The sequence below is a fragment of the Zerene cesonia genome, chromosome Z (genome assembly GCF_012273895.1).
Source record: "Zerene cesonia ecotype Mississippi chromosome Z, Zerene_cesonia_1.1, whole genome shotgun sequence".
In the NCBI taxonomy this organism is placed as follows: Eukaryota; Metazoa; Arthropoda; class Insecta; order Lepidoptera; family Pieridae; genus Zerene; species Zerene cesonia.
Genome location: NC_052122.1, coordinates 658,647 through 673,568, shown reverse-complemented (window position 1 = coordinate 673,568; position 14,922 = coordinate 658,647). Strand labels below are relative to the sequence as shown.

At 35.3% G+C, this 14,922-nt stretch overlaps 1 protein-coding gene across 7 annotated transcripts in view; it reads right to left on the bottom strand.

Annotated features, from left to right (window-relative positions):
- LOC119835536 (potassium voltage-gated channel protein Shaker) overlaps positions 1-14,922 on the bottom strand; it is a 272,460-nt gene that overhangs the window by 53,898 nt on the left and 203,640 nt on the right. The window lies entirely within an intron of this gene.

Sequence of the window (14,922 nt, the reverse complement as noted above, 5' to 3'; positions counted from 1 at the left end):
ATCTCGATAAACGATAAACATGCAAAACGACAATGACGAGCGCGTGCAATGAACGCACTTCGAGCGACGTGTGGCCCGCACCACGGCGCGTTGCCGACGTGACGCAAGCAGTACTAGCCGAAACCGCAGCGCGGCCATGATCGCCTACGGGTGTACGTACCTCTCTTCCTCTTCTGGTTCCTGGGCCCGGGGGCATTCCTGCCTCGGCCTGAGGACAGGCGTCAGCCCCCATTTCTCGACCAACTCTATGCGAGCAATGGTGGCAGTTCAATGTCAATGTGTCATCGGTTCGGAGCGCGTGCGAGGGTGCAGCGGGAAGGCGGCGGAGAGGCCAGCTGGCCCGCGGCGCCCCCGGGCCTGCTGGTGGCGCCCGCGGCCGCTGCCACCTTACTCGCGCGCCATGCCGCTCTCGCGCGTATTTCGCCTGTTCGTGACCACTACGCCCGCGGCGCTACCCACGCTTCCGCGGTTCGCATCACGCTCAGAGACCACGGCGCGGCGGGCGCATCGCGGCTACTGCGGCACGCCCGCTAGTTTCACGCACCGCGCACTCTGTTGATAGTCGCGACAGTCTATTGGAAATAATTGAAATATGTCTGATTCGTTCGGCAGATGTCCTTACGTAAGCACGGGGCGCGTGCGGCAGCGCCTCACCGAATGCAGCGATTCATGATCGGCGTGACTAGTCGCGTGTTCGCGAAGTGTGAGCGGGTGTCAGGAGCGCCCGACGACGGCGGACTGGTGCGGGCGCGCGTGCGTCCCGCGCTCCGCTCTCCGTAGCGCTCCCCCCCGGCGTGGTGCCCGCGCCCCGCTATCGCCCGCGCGCGTATCGACACCGCGTGCCAACCACTGCACCGCGGAACATTTCGCCCCCCCCCCCGCGCACCACACAGGTTTCGCGCGCCGCCCTCTACCTTTGCCGCACGCGGTCGAATCTAGCACGCCGTTGCACGCAAAAGGCTACGAGTTACGACCCTTCGCAATACGTCTCAGGACTTTCACGGGCCTTTTTACAGACCTTGAAAAGTCTGGTATTTCTACTCTGCGCTGAACTACAGATGGTTTTGCAGTTTTGTGATCGATGAGATGTTATGTAAAATATGGCGTGTGCTGTATGAGCGATAAAAAAGGAGATCGTAAGAAGTTCGAAGGAAATGAGTTACTGCGATAAAAGATAAGAAGGAACATTACATATTGCAGTGCAGGTGGGAGGTGCATCAGGAGCGGCGAGGTTGCGGCGAGTGGCGCTGCGTCGCGGATGCGCCCGCTGCCAAGCCGGCACAACCTCAAGAATGAAAGCTAGCAAATGCAGCGAGCCAACTTGAACTGATAAAATGTTAACGACCTTCAACTTATACTATCCACGTAATGCCCTACATTCACAGACAGAAATAAATTAAGCATTTTCTAATATCTCACTGCATTTACATAGCTTAGTATGTTTTGTTTGATCTGTATGGATAATACTGTATTAAAACTGTGGACTGATCGTGTATTATACACGTACTAAATTTCTCAGCGTAATGATATTTTTCCTGTGGAACATTATGAACAATATCATAATATTTATAGGGCCCGGAAAATATAATTTTCCTTTCCGGTTCTCTTTGATAATAATGTTACCTTCATGTTATTTTATTACGAATTATAATACGTTTCCTGTGACTTCAACGTTGATTTTTATTGTGATTATACCTAACGGGAGAAAAGTTTTTTTCAATTTAGGCGATACTTTTTAATACAATAGAACTTATAGATTTATTAATAGCGACTTTCTACGTCTATACTATCGTTTCAATACTTAACTTATATCCTGGATTTATAGTTCTTTGACTTCACTTATCTTTTACTCTACGTTCATATTTAAGAGGAGAATATTTCTTTATCTCATCTTTATATTTTAACAAACACAGAAACTCAAATATTATACGCTAAGTGGTTCAACGAGGAGATACTTTTTGTGTCAGCGATGTAGCGATGTTAAATTGATCGAATTTTATAGGTGACTTTTATCTCCGCCGGAATCCATCTTGCTTCTTTTGGTTAAGAGCCAACGGGATGCCAATAAAAAGAGATGCAGTGATTAAAGTATTACTTTGACTTGAATCCAAATGAAAAATATCAGCATGAGCGACTCTACGGATTTCTTATGCTTATTATGAATTCTTTCTGACGTCTCAGTCTAATATCGAATGTGACAGTAATATGCGATTGAGCACTGTGAATTCGCAGATGCAGCAATGAAGGGCTGATCGGTTTGAATAATTAACATTGTCTATTTGCCAATCAGGCATGTTATAAAGGACACTGGAAATAGACACTAATTACACAGTACTACATACCGGCTCTAGCATTATGTTATCTGTGATACCGGTATGACAGAAGCAGTGTACCTGACAAACGACGCATTTACTGTGAAATTAATATGTCACCAACATTATAATATTGAGTAGATATAATAATTAGCATGTCGCCCGTGGGTTCGGTTGTGTGCAATTCATGTAACTCCACGTATCTTTCAAATGTCTACTCCTTTTCATTTTTGATTTTTCATAATATGTCTGCCAAATTTCCGTTTATAATAATGTAATCTTTATGTTATTTTTATTAGCGTTGCGCTTTAGTCGTGACAACAAATGCATATAACCATTTTTTTTTATTTGCTGTATGTAATAGGCCAAACTTCTGGGCAGCCTTAGTGTTTTTATACTAATGTGTAGCCATAGTACCTAACTCTTCTCAGTCGATACTACTTCCTTTCAAATGAGCACGTACCCAATGCAGGAACATACCAGTGAGTTATTAAATAATTAAGTGCTTCATCCAATTGTGATTAACAAGTGTTTATCATCAAATGAACAATGCGAGACCTTGAGGCTAAAACCCTGCACAAAGTCGTAAACACTGTTAAGCGAAACAATGGTAATGCAGTTGAATAGTAAACACTACCCGTCCCCTTTGCTTTGGAAGCGGTACTGTGCATTTACAAACGCCCTTTAAAGAATTTACAATGCGACGTTTTGGCCGCATTCCGTCGAGCTATCACTAGCTCTCGTTAGAATTTGATGTGAAGTATTTTAATTATTTGCGAATGAAAAGTGCTCTGTGTCTATTGGATTGAGATTGGAGCGGCATTGAGGATTGGCGCAGTGTACAGTGTAGTACTCTGTGTACCGTAACTACATGTCAAACTATGGACTTTTTTAGCTTCATTGCAGTAAGAATGTTCTTGTTAGTATACAATATACATTTAAATGTATTTTCACACAAAGTGTTATTAATAATTAAGTAATTTTTGTTTCACGTAGTTTGGCATTTTGGCCTTAGATTACAGACGTTCCTAAAAACAAAGGAGGTTGCGAAATTCCTTTGTTCTTTTCGACTGTAATTTTTGTTTTTTTTTACTCTATAACTCGATTGAAAGCGATTGGCGTGATCTTGTGTTCGATAGGAAAATTTTTGTAATTTGGTCCCATTTTATAGCCTTTCGCCTAGGGACGTCTTCGACCTTTTTAATAGAAAAGAATTATTTATATAGTATGTTGAATTTATTCGCCTCTATTTGGGAGCGATATGAGAATAGGCTTTGCGTTGACCGATTGGCTAGGTTTCGCTGTCAGACCGCAGGATCCCTGGGGGTGCGGAAAACTCGACTAGACTTTTATTACGGCCCAACTGTGCTTCATATATTATTATATTACATACATATTTGATGTAGCAATGGTTGTAACGAAATTAATAACTTTTGACCGGTTGGATGGTAACACGAAGTTTATTTCGTTTTGTTAATAAGTGTTCAACCGACTTCAAAAAAGGACTCCATTCGACTATATTTTTGTGATGTCACGATTTTTATATTATTTCAAAGCTGGTGCCTTCCGTGTATTCTCATTAAAATGTCATCTATTTCTCTAACAATTTGAAGGCAGTTTAATTTATTATTAAAAATAATTTTTAACACTTGCATCAATCTAAAAATTTGATACGGTTAGTTGCTAATATGAAAAGTATAAAAATATACAGAAATAATGTTTTAATGTCAGCTTTCAAATGTATATATTGTGACTCTACATATAATATTATACGTTTTTTTTTAATCCGTACGAAAAATAAGAGTGCACAAATCTCTGTCTATGGGTAGCTTGCGTCGTCAAGAATTTATTGAAACATTTTGAGTAAGATCTAAGAAAACTTGCTCTGTTACATGAAAATAATAGAGATGAGATGCAGAAAGGAAAATTGTATGGTCAACAATAAGGTGCACTCTGCACAAGCCTGCGGAGGGAAACTGTTCAACCATACACAATTTGTTTCTTTAACCGTCTCTGTGATATAATTTTAGTGATACCGTATTGCACTACGCCCAATTTTATTATCCTTAAAATAAACTAGAGGACAATAATAAACACATTCACAGTAAAGTTAAACAGAATCAATTTATTATTGAATATACATAATGAATCAACGGTCATATGATCACGTGTTTAATTAAATTTGATAAACAGTATAGTGTAGGGTTGCAATTTAATAGAGTTTCGTAATGCAAGCTGCAATGCTACTCAGCTGACAGTTAATTCAATGCACGCCATTAGTAAATCAGTTGATATTCACTACCTCAATAGGCAGGTTCGATGTAAACTGACCTTCAGGCTTAAATATTTAAAGGTATAGCTGAACTTCGTAGCCCTGCACTTCAAATTTTTGAACGTCATTTAAAATGTAAATTGGCACTGACGCCCTTTATAGCCGTAATGCCTTCAATAGACTTATTTTTAGGTATGAAGTGCTTTATTCATGTGTCTCACGTTGTTTTTCGGCCTATTTTCAGATAAGTGGTACAAGGTTATATGTGACAGACCTCCGCTTTCTAGTCATAAAGAAACTAGGTGCTTTAGGTGTGACAATTAGTCGATAGAGTTCTTTGGATTCGTTCAGTTGTTTTAGTGGTTTTATTTTTTAATCAAAAAGAAATGCATTCGAGGGCTTCTATATGATCTATATATGTTTATAAAAATCGATTTCCGAAACTTATTATTAGAGCTAAAAATCAAGAACGACTCTATCAATGCGGCATTTTTTTTGTAAACGTTTTTGTTGGAGTGTTATAATGGACAAAAAAAAAAACGAACCACACGTAAAGCCAGGGTGGACCGCTAGTATTGAATAGTATATTCATTAATCACTGTAAAGATTTTTTAACTTGCAGAATATAAAAATATAATACATATTTTTAAACTTACGTCGCATTGCGGTTTGATAGGGTTGAATTGTGAACTCAGGGGACGTAAATATATCAATGATACATAAGGTTTTTTAAAGGCAGTTTACGCCGGTAACAATTGTGTTTCGTGATCATTGACAAAAGTTAACTATTAATTACAGTTCCCTAAATAAATATTAACGTTTTTATCGTTAATTTTTTTTAGCGTAACTACGAAAGACGCTTGATATACTCGTAAGTTATAATATCGCATACGTCTTTAGTAAGGCTAGGTTGAGATTCACCGCCAGTAAGGAAATTCGGTCAGGTCAATAACAGAGGTATATGAGCTATCTTTCGCAAAATTTTCGCTACGTTGCAACCAAATGCATTGGTACAGGGATAGTACATACTTGTACAAGTGAATAAAAATAGTATTGATATGTAGGCAATTTTTTACTACTCTTATAAAATAAATCATACGAAAAACTTATTTAGAAAATTTGTTTTCGCGATACTATAACTATGTGAATAAAATGTTACTATCGATGCTCATCCACATAGAATCGTTTCTATAGTTACAAAAGAATATACAAAATAAAATGTTTTGAGCCCAATAGATTCTTCACATTGGTCTATCGAAATAGAAAATAAATACAAATACCTACTACGATATTTTCGCTACAATGTGCAAGGACGAGAGCATGTGACTAACAATACTTTAGCTAGACCATTGCGAATTTGAAAGAGGATTTTTGGATCAAAGTGAAATGGAATAGACGATAAACTCAACAAATTCAACAGTAATTTATAAAGGTCAGACGAAAAGATACTTAAGATCCCAAAAGATCTACTACAAGAACAGTCGTTTAAGCGAACAAACGTTTCCTTGTAATACATAAAATAACATTTCTCTAGTAATATAACAACAAGAAACTGTTTTGCATCGCATTAGCTATATAATTATTAATTTCAATCTCTATTTCTATTAACCGTTTTAAATGTGTAAACACTTTCGCAATAGCTTATGGGCCCGCACGGATTACGTTATCATTCCTGTGATCAACTTTGCGTCAAACGAAAACATTCGAAAAAACAGTACAGGCGTGATCGATAAACACGATGCATTATCCAGGCGAGTGGAAACCAGTGCGACCTATTGTATAGGAACAAATGCAATTTTATCGTACAATAGACTGGATAAAGCCGCGGAATCTGTATTGGTCCGATAAATAATATACGCGGCTTACAAAACTTCATTTTTGTTGTTAAAGTGCTGTGATTGGAGTCCTGTGACGACATGTGTAAGCTGACATAAGAGAGCAGTTTATAACATAAAATTTGTCACGTTTACAATATGAAGGTTTATGTTAAAGACGAACATGTAGTGCCCCATTTTGTACTATATAGTTATATAGAACTTCTCTCTAATTAGGCAGAGTACTGCAGTATATGCTGGTATACCTACGCGAAAAATTTTGGGTAACGTCCCGAAATACAACACGTTTATAATTTTCTATCTTTCTTAATTCTAATGCATTATAAAAACAAGCACTTTCATTAATAACAAAAAAGCAATCCTATTGAAACATCAAGTCTCAACGCTTAATCTGAAATCACTCGCCAATCGAATAAAGCAATATTGTATTTTACAGAAAACTAATTAGCAAATTGTCAAAGGCTCTTGTAACTGTTTTATCCTACAATCCACGATGAAACAAATAAATGAATAAGACGTTAGCACAAAACAAGTGAGAGAGCCTACACGTGTATGTACTACGCATGCTTGTAGCTGCAAAGATGTGTAAATTTACCGACACGCGCCCAAAGCAACGCTGCGGCATTTACGTGACTGAGCGGATCTTTAACAGAATGAGAATGCGGCATCAAACTGCGAATAATACGTAATTAATCTTTTACTTTATGGCGCAGAAGATAGTCATATATGAAATGGAAATTCTAAATTTGGGTTAAATATATTCTTATGGCTACCACACCCCATGAGGGTTTGTGGATCTTTAATTTATAAGTTTTTATACAATTCGTTAAGTGTCGAGAGAAATTATATAAATATGTGTATAAAGGATATATTTTAAGTATTACATATTTCATCGTTATTAACATAAAATCTGCAAATATTTTTATAAATGCGTTGGTACTGTTATTCCATCGACAAGAGGCGTCCAAGCCACTCGAATCTACGTCATCAAACATTTTCGCTCAAGCTTAAAAGAAAAAAGGACGCATCGAAATAACGCAAGGAAACGTAACTTGTGCGGACGACATTCGTAAAGCCTTCCGAAACAGGAAATAAAAGAGAGCAATTCCCGTAGTGCGAGGGAGATAGCTCATTTGGACATATCGATCGGAGGAAGGCGGCCTTACCCAAATTTCGACCAGGTAATTGTAATGATATCATTCTTAAGCCTCGTTAAGTCGTTACTTCATTGCACATCCTTCGAAACGTTTACGTAATTAGTTTCTGCGTATCAGCCTGTGATTTTTTATTGAAAGTTAACAGGAACTCATTGTAAGAGGAAAAATATTGGACGGTCACAAATGCAGATCTTCTATGCGGATCTACGCACACATGTACTGACCACACACACAAACACTGTTGGATTAGCGTGCTTCACCAGGATATAATAAAGTATACAGTTAATCCCACCCCATGTCATTTATTGGACTGTAGGATTTTATATCTATTAAAATAAAAAAGTAAATTTCTTTATAAAATTTAAGCGTCATATAGAAATAAAATATAAATGATAATTCAGGTTTTGCGCTTGATTGTTTTCAAATGCAATTTGCACTTAAAAATATCAATAAATATTGTAAATTTCGAAATGTTGTGAAATAAATTAATATTAGTATTTGGATTGAATAGAAAATATATTATCAAACAACTCATTGAACTATATATATCCCTCTCTAGTCACATATTAAGAAATGCATTTTATTACCAAGACGTTACAGAAAGTATTCCAACCCAAACATTTTCAGTGAAAATGTGACGTACCAATTCTGATTATCAAGTTTCGGTGTGAAATTCTACAAGGAAGGAGCCACACCCTCACATAATATCTATGTGTATCATATATGTAACATCGCTTAAACTAAGACCATACAAACTATGAATGTATCAAGACAATACAAACAGAATATCTGATCGCAAAATTAAAGTATGAAACTAATAAATTTCAAACTTTCACACAAGCAAATATACATAAAAGTTTCATATTACGAAGTTGAAAATAAACGAGCCTTTTAACTATTCGGTATTAAAATTGTACAAAGCCATAATATTTGTTCTAACCAACGTTATTCGGAATTTGTTTGAATTATTTTCAAATTAAAATTCGTAATATACGATTGCTTTTATTAAAAAGTTGATTTGAATAACGTGATGCTACACTGGTTGTTGATATTTGGTTGATAAAACCCAAGTTGCACGTTCAACGTTTCAACCGCATAAAATGAGCGCATTACGCGCTAAATCAAAGTCAGTTCGTATCACCCACGTTTAGCGTTTTTACAAAAACAACTTTAAATAGCTCGCATAAGGTTGAATTTCAAAAACTTTATGCTCGATGCATAACTGCAACTTCGTAGGTATAATTGGTTACTGTTAAGCAACACTTCCGAGCGTAACTTTTTTTATGTAGTATTACTACTATGGATACCTACCAGTGGATGTTAGAGATATATCCTTTATATTTTAGAAAACATTACCTATGTATGCAGATAGGGAGGAAGTACGAAGGATCGTGGCTTTTTTTAGTACGATAATTCCGTTTTTCAGGCGATTGATATAACTAGTTTTGTATATTGTAGGTAATTGCTATAAGGCACATTTTAGAATATGGGGTGTTAGCCATCCCCGGGGATACATGTATCACAAAATTAAAGTGGTTTAAAAAATAAATCTTTTCCTACACCCTCGTTGTCGTTTGCTCTCTCAGCAATCTTTATTAATATTATAAATGCGAAAGTGTGTTTGTCAAATTTCACGTGTTTAATGTTATAACTAAAAACCAAACAAATGTCTTTTAGACCCTATTTTATCCCCTTGAAAGTAGCCTTTATCAAAATCCTTTCTTAGCGGATGCCTAGATACATTATAGTAGATATGCGCCTGCACAATATCGGTTCAATTGGTGCAGTAGTTTAGGCTGTGCATTGATAGATCAGTGAGTCAGTCACCAGTGTTTTTTATCGACTAGAGAGTAACATTAGTTTTTATCGCGGTAAGACATTTCATTCTCATGCGAATTCCCTTCCACAATGCGGTCGCAGCCGTGAGCAGAGAAGGAAAAAATAACATTGCATTTTATTCACTCATCCATCAACACAAATATTATAAAGTGGAAACTTTTGTACTTTTGTATGTTTGTAACGGTTTCACACAAAAACTGCTTTACGGATTTGAAAAATTTTTTCACCATTAGAAAGCTGCAACTTAATTGAGTGACATAGGCTATATTTGTACCACGTTCGAAGTCGGAGAATGAATTAAAATCATGTTATAACTCAAGAATAACTGAACTATTGACTATTATTGATTCGTTGGATTTGTCTCCGCATGGATTAGGATAAAACCTATTGAAATTTGAAGGATACAAAATAAACATCTTCGAAGACGGAGTACATTAGCAATCAGTAGTTTAAATATAGAAAATAGAAATTATTTGATTAGATCAAGTTCATAGCTTGGTTCAATGTAAAAGTGATTTAATGTAAATAACAACAAGATTCAAATTACATAATCGTACCAGTGCAAACGTCACTGATTGCAATATCATTTGTGACGGGTCTCATTAGTGTTCACTTCACTCGCAGAAAATAGATTACTGGATTGGATGGAAGGAGATTAACGACTAAAAATCAATAATATGTGTTTGTAAGCTCTATCCATACATATTTCAATTCCCTTACAGATTTGTTCTTGTGATAAAATGTATCTAGTGTGTTTTTTACTAACAACTAAGATGGTAACGTATAACAGATATAGATTATTTTGTATTTAAATGTTTGTAAGGGTCAGTTATTAATTTTACAAGGAGTTTTGTTTTGACTCAACGGTATATAATTTCACGACGCGTGTAGGCCCTTATGTGGTTATGTACTGTTGTAATTGTATCCATATCAGAGACGTAGCTTCGAGTTTAATTGGGAAGAATAGAAAATTAACATTATAATAAAAAAATATTCATTATAAAATAAACATTGATATATATTTCACTTTGCCTCCTCCCTAGAACCATAAGCTACAAATTTGAGGCAGTAAAGCATAACGTATACAAAATTTACAATTTATATGAGATAGTCTGTTCAATGCGCATGCGCTAAAATATTAGGGCAGACAGTTGCGAAGATATCCCAAAGTTTACAAAATTACTTGTCTTGTAAATGGAAAATAGGTCTTCTACCAAAATACACGTGTTATTTCTATGTTCAAAAATTAACGGGAGCTCAGCAAAAATTAAGATTCTACAACGATGTATATTTGCGATAACTATATTCGTTCATATTGTATTCAATTATTTTCTTAAGTCAAGTACATTTCAATAAATGTTTTTAATGAATTACATAATTTTTTCATTTATTAAAAAAATGTCAATACAATTCGATGAAGACCTTTAAATAACATATATATCTAACAGTTATAATGGTAAATTAAAAAAAAATTAAAGCATTATCTCTACTTTTGTAGTGGTTAATGGTTAATGCATTTCGCTTTTTATTGTATGACATTTAATGTGTCATTTTATAGACTACTTAGTGTAAAATATAACCACTTGTTTATTTACACCCTTCTTTGATATTTAAAACCACTACAAACCAGTTTAAATTTGTCTTAAGCTTCGCGTATCCAAGTCCAAAGATTACTAAAAACAAGGTAATGTAACCAAACCAATCTCTTACCACTACACGTCAACGTACGTTATCAAAGCAATCCCTTATTAGGGTCTCTAAAATCGGGGACGCGGTCCTACTGTAGCCCGGGCTAAATAGGGCAGCCCCCCGCGACGTGACGTCACACCAGCTTCTGCACTGCCCGCCACGTGATCGTCCGGTTATCCGTTTGAATACATATATGGATTGACTTTTTTAATGGTTTTTAGGCTTGGACATTATGTATATAGAATTATTTTTAATGTACATAACAAACATGGTAACATATAAACATATTCACATGTATTATATAACTCGGTTATTACACCCGTGATAAATTTGTTAAAGAAATATTTAATAATGTATTATTCATTATTATTTTGTTTTTTACATTTAAAGATAGTTAACGGATTCCTTATACAAACTAACTTATAAAATATTAAAATATGTAAATATTAGATGCATAATTATATTGTGATATTCCTTTTGTTAAGTGACACATAATATAATGTTTATATAGTTAGTGTGAAAGGTTTTGTCTGTGTATTTAAGAACACCACCGCATAATAGAGCAACAAAACAAGATTAAGCGCATTATGGTCACAATACAGATGTATTCAAAGAATAAACACCCCTTTGACGTAGAGCTTAAGGCTTAGATGTTTTCAGAACGCCGGGAGGCATTTTCTAAGTGTAGTTTACATTTGAACGTACTTTAAAGACGCGAAACTTTGTTGCAATACGTGATCTTTTGTTTCGATGTTTATTCTAAATTTATATTATAATTGTATCAACATTGTTGTAGACATTTAGACAAAGTTCTGTTACACGTTCAGAATTATGATGTTTACGCATTTGTGAGAAAATATTTGATTAAATGTTTCTACTACGAGTAAAATTCATCTTTACTTATGCAAGGTTGTGTGAATGTCTTAACAATTTAATTGAGGTGAAGAAATAAAATTCTTAATAATAAGGCGAATCTGTAAATAGCTCCTGTTATATTGAAAATAAAATGAAGCTTACAAATAAAATATTACTCAACTCACCTTGTATACATATTTCTCAGATCCTTGCATTAGAAGATATGGTAATATGAAAGATGTATTTAATACACATGTATTTAATAAAAATGTTGCAGATTAAATTGTAGAGATAACATGTTATTTATTCCCCTTGTAGTTGATCTTTCTCGATGTATATTATAGTTAGTAATAATGTATCGTAGTATTATAATATTAAAATGTTATTACATTTGTATCATACATTGAAGGATAACAATTTGGGAATGAGATAAGTTTTTTCATGCGAGCTTTCTAGTCGCGGCTTCCGAATAAAATATAGTCCCGGGATGTTACTGAATTTTTGAGGTTTACCAATATGTTATCTACCAAATTACATCCAAATATATTCGGTGTTAAGGCGTGAAGTAGAGACATACAGACTGAGTTATTTTAAGTCGTTTATTATATAAACGATGAAAAAACACAAATTATTTCAAATTGTATTTGGTGTCCGACTATTTTGACGACTTTATTGAGAAATTGAATCCATCAAATTTGATCTTAATATTTCAAAGACTGCGTTTTATATTTAACTAAGATTCATTTCAATATGATAATTAGTAATAATACTTTAAAAATACATACGGCGTTCATAGACATACTAAAAAACTGTTACTAAAGAAACACGTTATTATTATTATATGTGAGAAAAAAATCAAACATAAGCAAGTAAATGAGAACACCGAGTGTAAATAAGTTAGTACTGTTAAGTTCAAGTTAGCACTAACAAACTATTCTCTCGAGCTCTGTGTAGTTGTTGGTTTAATCAAATAAAACCATGTTCAGAGTGGATCCTGTCTGTAAGTAATTTATTTTGTACAGCATTTCCTTTTAAAGTTATTTCAACACGTAGCGCATCGCGTAGGCAAGTGCTACGACGTAGCACAGCAGAGATTGCACGTAGCATAGCACGTAGTCTCACAGACGATTGTTCAATGAAAGATTAGCTAAAAGATAATTTGTTAGGGAGTTATTATGGATATGCGTCTTTATGTAAGTAGAGAAGTAACAATTTGAATATAAAAAGGGATTTTCAAGTAACATCAATTTATATCGTAAATTATTATTTTTCTATACATTTTATCCTTATTCGTATTTAAATAAGCTCCCATTTCTCCGAATCACGTTTGTGCTAAATAATTTGACCAAAATTTCATATGAAAGAATACGTAAAGAAGAAAAAAAACCTGTTTCTTCCAGACGTTAATGCCGGATTATTTGTACCTTTAATTTTTCTTCATATACGAGTATGGTGCCTTTTCAACACGTCAACTCAATTTTACGAATAAAACATATGCCGGCTTATTCATATCCCTTGAAAACATCCTGTGTACGACCATTTACAGTTATTAACACAATTCTGAATAACGTTTGAATATAGAGAACTGCGGTTTAACCGAAATTTTCGATACCCGAAACAGTCGCTGTCCGGATCAATTCCGATGAACGGTAGATTTTTCTAGAAGTAACTAAAATTGCGCTCATATCGTTCATATTGACCTCATGGATAAAAATGAATAGTAAATTATAATTGTGTTTGTTTATTGCTCGCTTAAAACATTTTACCATAACCGGCAAACATACTGCCACATCGATCAGCGCTCAAACGAGCTCCATTAGCCTTTATTTCCAACAAACAAACACTCAAGTGTCAAACAGTTACAGCGCAATCAATTACATTCACCTATAATTTCAATAACATGTACGCTTTAACTTCAAACGCTCGATATCTCCATCGTAACAATCTACACGTGCAGGAATATTACTCGAAGCATACATCATATAAACATACATAAAATACTACAGCCTTCATATTTTTCATATTGTCCTCTTTTCTCCTGGGAGCGTATCTTGCCATTTCGCAATAAACGACGCGAGTTCAAAACAAAACCTTGTCAAACGGAATTCATAAGCATCTAAGAAAGTATACTTTTAACATGTTTTAGTAAAATGAATAAACTTGAGTTTTCGCTGAAAGAAGTGGATTCTCGCATAGCACTTATTTAATTTTAGTCGCTTTAAAACCAAATACGTGGAGTTTCGTGTTCCATTACGATGAAATGAATATTATAATGAAGGCTTTCAAATGAATACAGTTAAATGAATGTGTCGCTAATGGGGCGATATTGAGATCACTATGAATTCAACTTTTTTACTTAATTCTGAAGCGTGTGAAGTTGTAAGTGGTTCGCCGGATGGTAAGCGATCACCACCGTCCATAAACATTCGCAAAAGTAGTACCTCTGCGAATGCGCTGCCCGCTTTTATGGGGTAAGGGAAAAGGAAAGGATTAACGACTGGAAAGAAGGAATGGACTAGGACGGGTGAGGAAAAGGAAACGGGCCTCCGGCTCCATTTTGTAAGGAAAATATTGTTATATATGAATATTATCTATTTTGTAAGTATTCCTGGGCATTCCCTTTCTAAAATGAGACTTTAGTTTGTATTAAAATATTGAAAATATCCTAACGCTAGCTAGAAACCTATGTAATATACATTATATTTTTGGTTTAGTTACACTAGCTATGCCGATCTCTGTTCTCCATCCGGTTAAAAAGTTAAAAGCGTTCTTTAAAAACAATATTTACTGAAATCTGCATTATTTGTGTCAATCTGACATCTCACGGAATTACAGTGTACTACCATTAAAAAAGTCCTAGACTAGGAAGTGAAAAAACCGAAGGCTGTAATAGAGCAAGAGCCCGTGAGGGCCAGACCTTAGTTAAAGTATAAAATCTAAAAGTTTCTCTGTGTATGCCCACT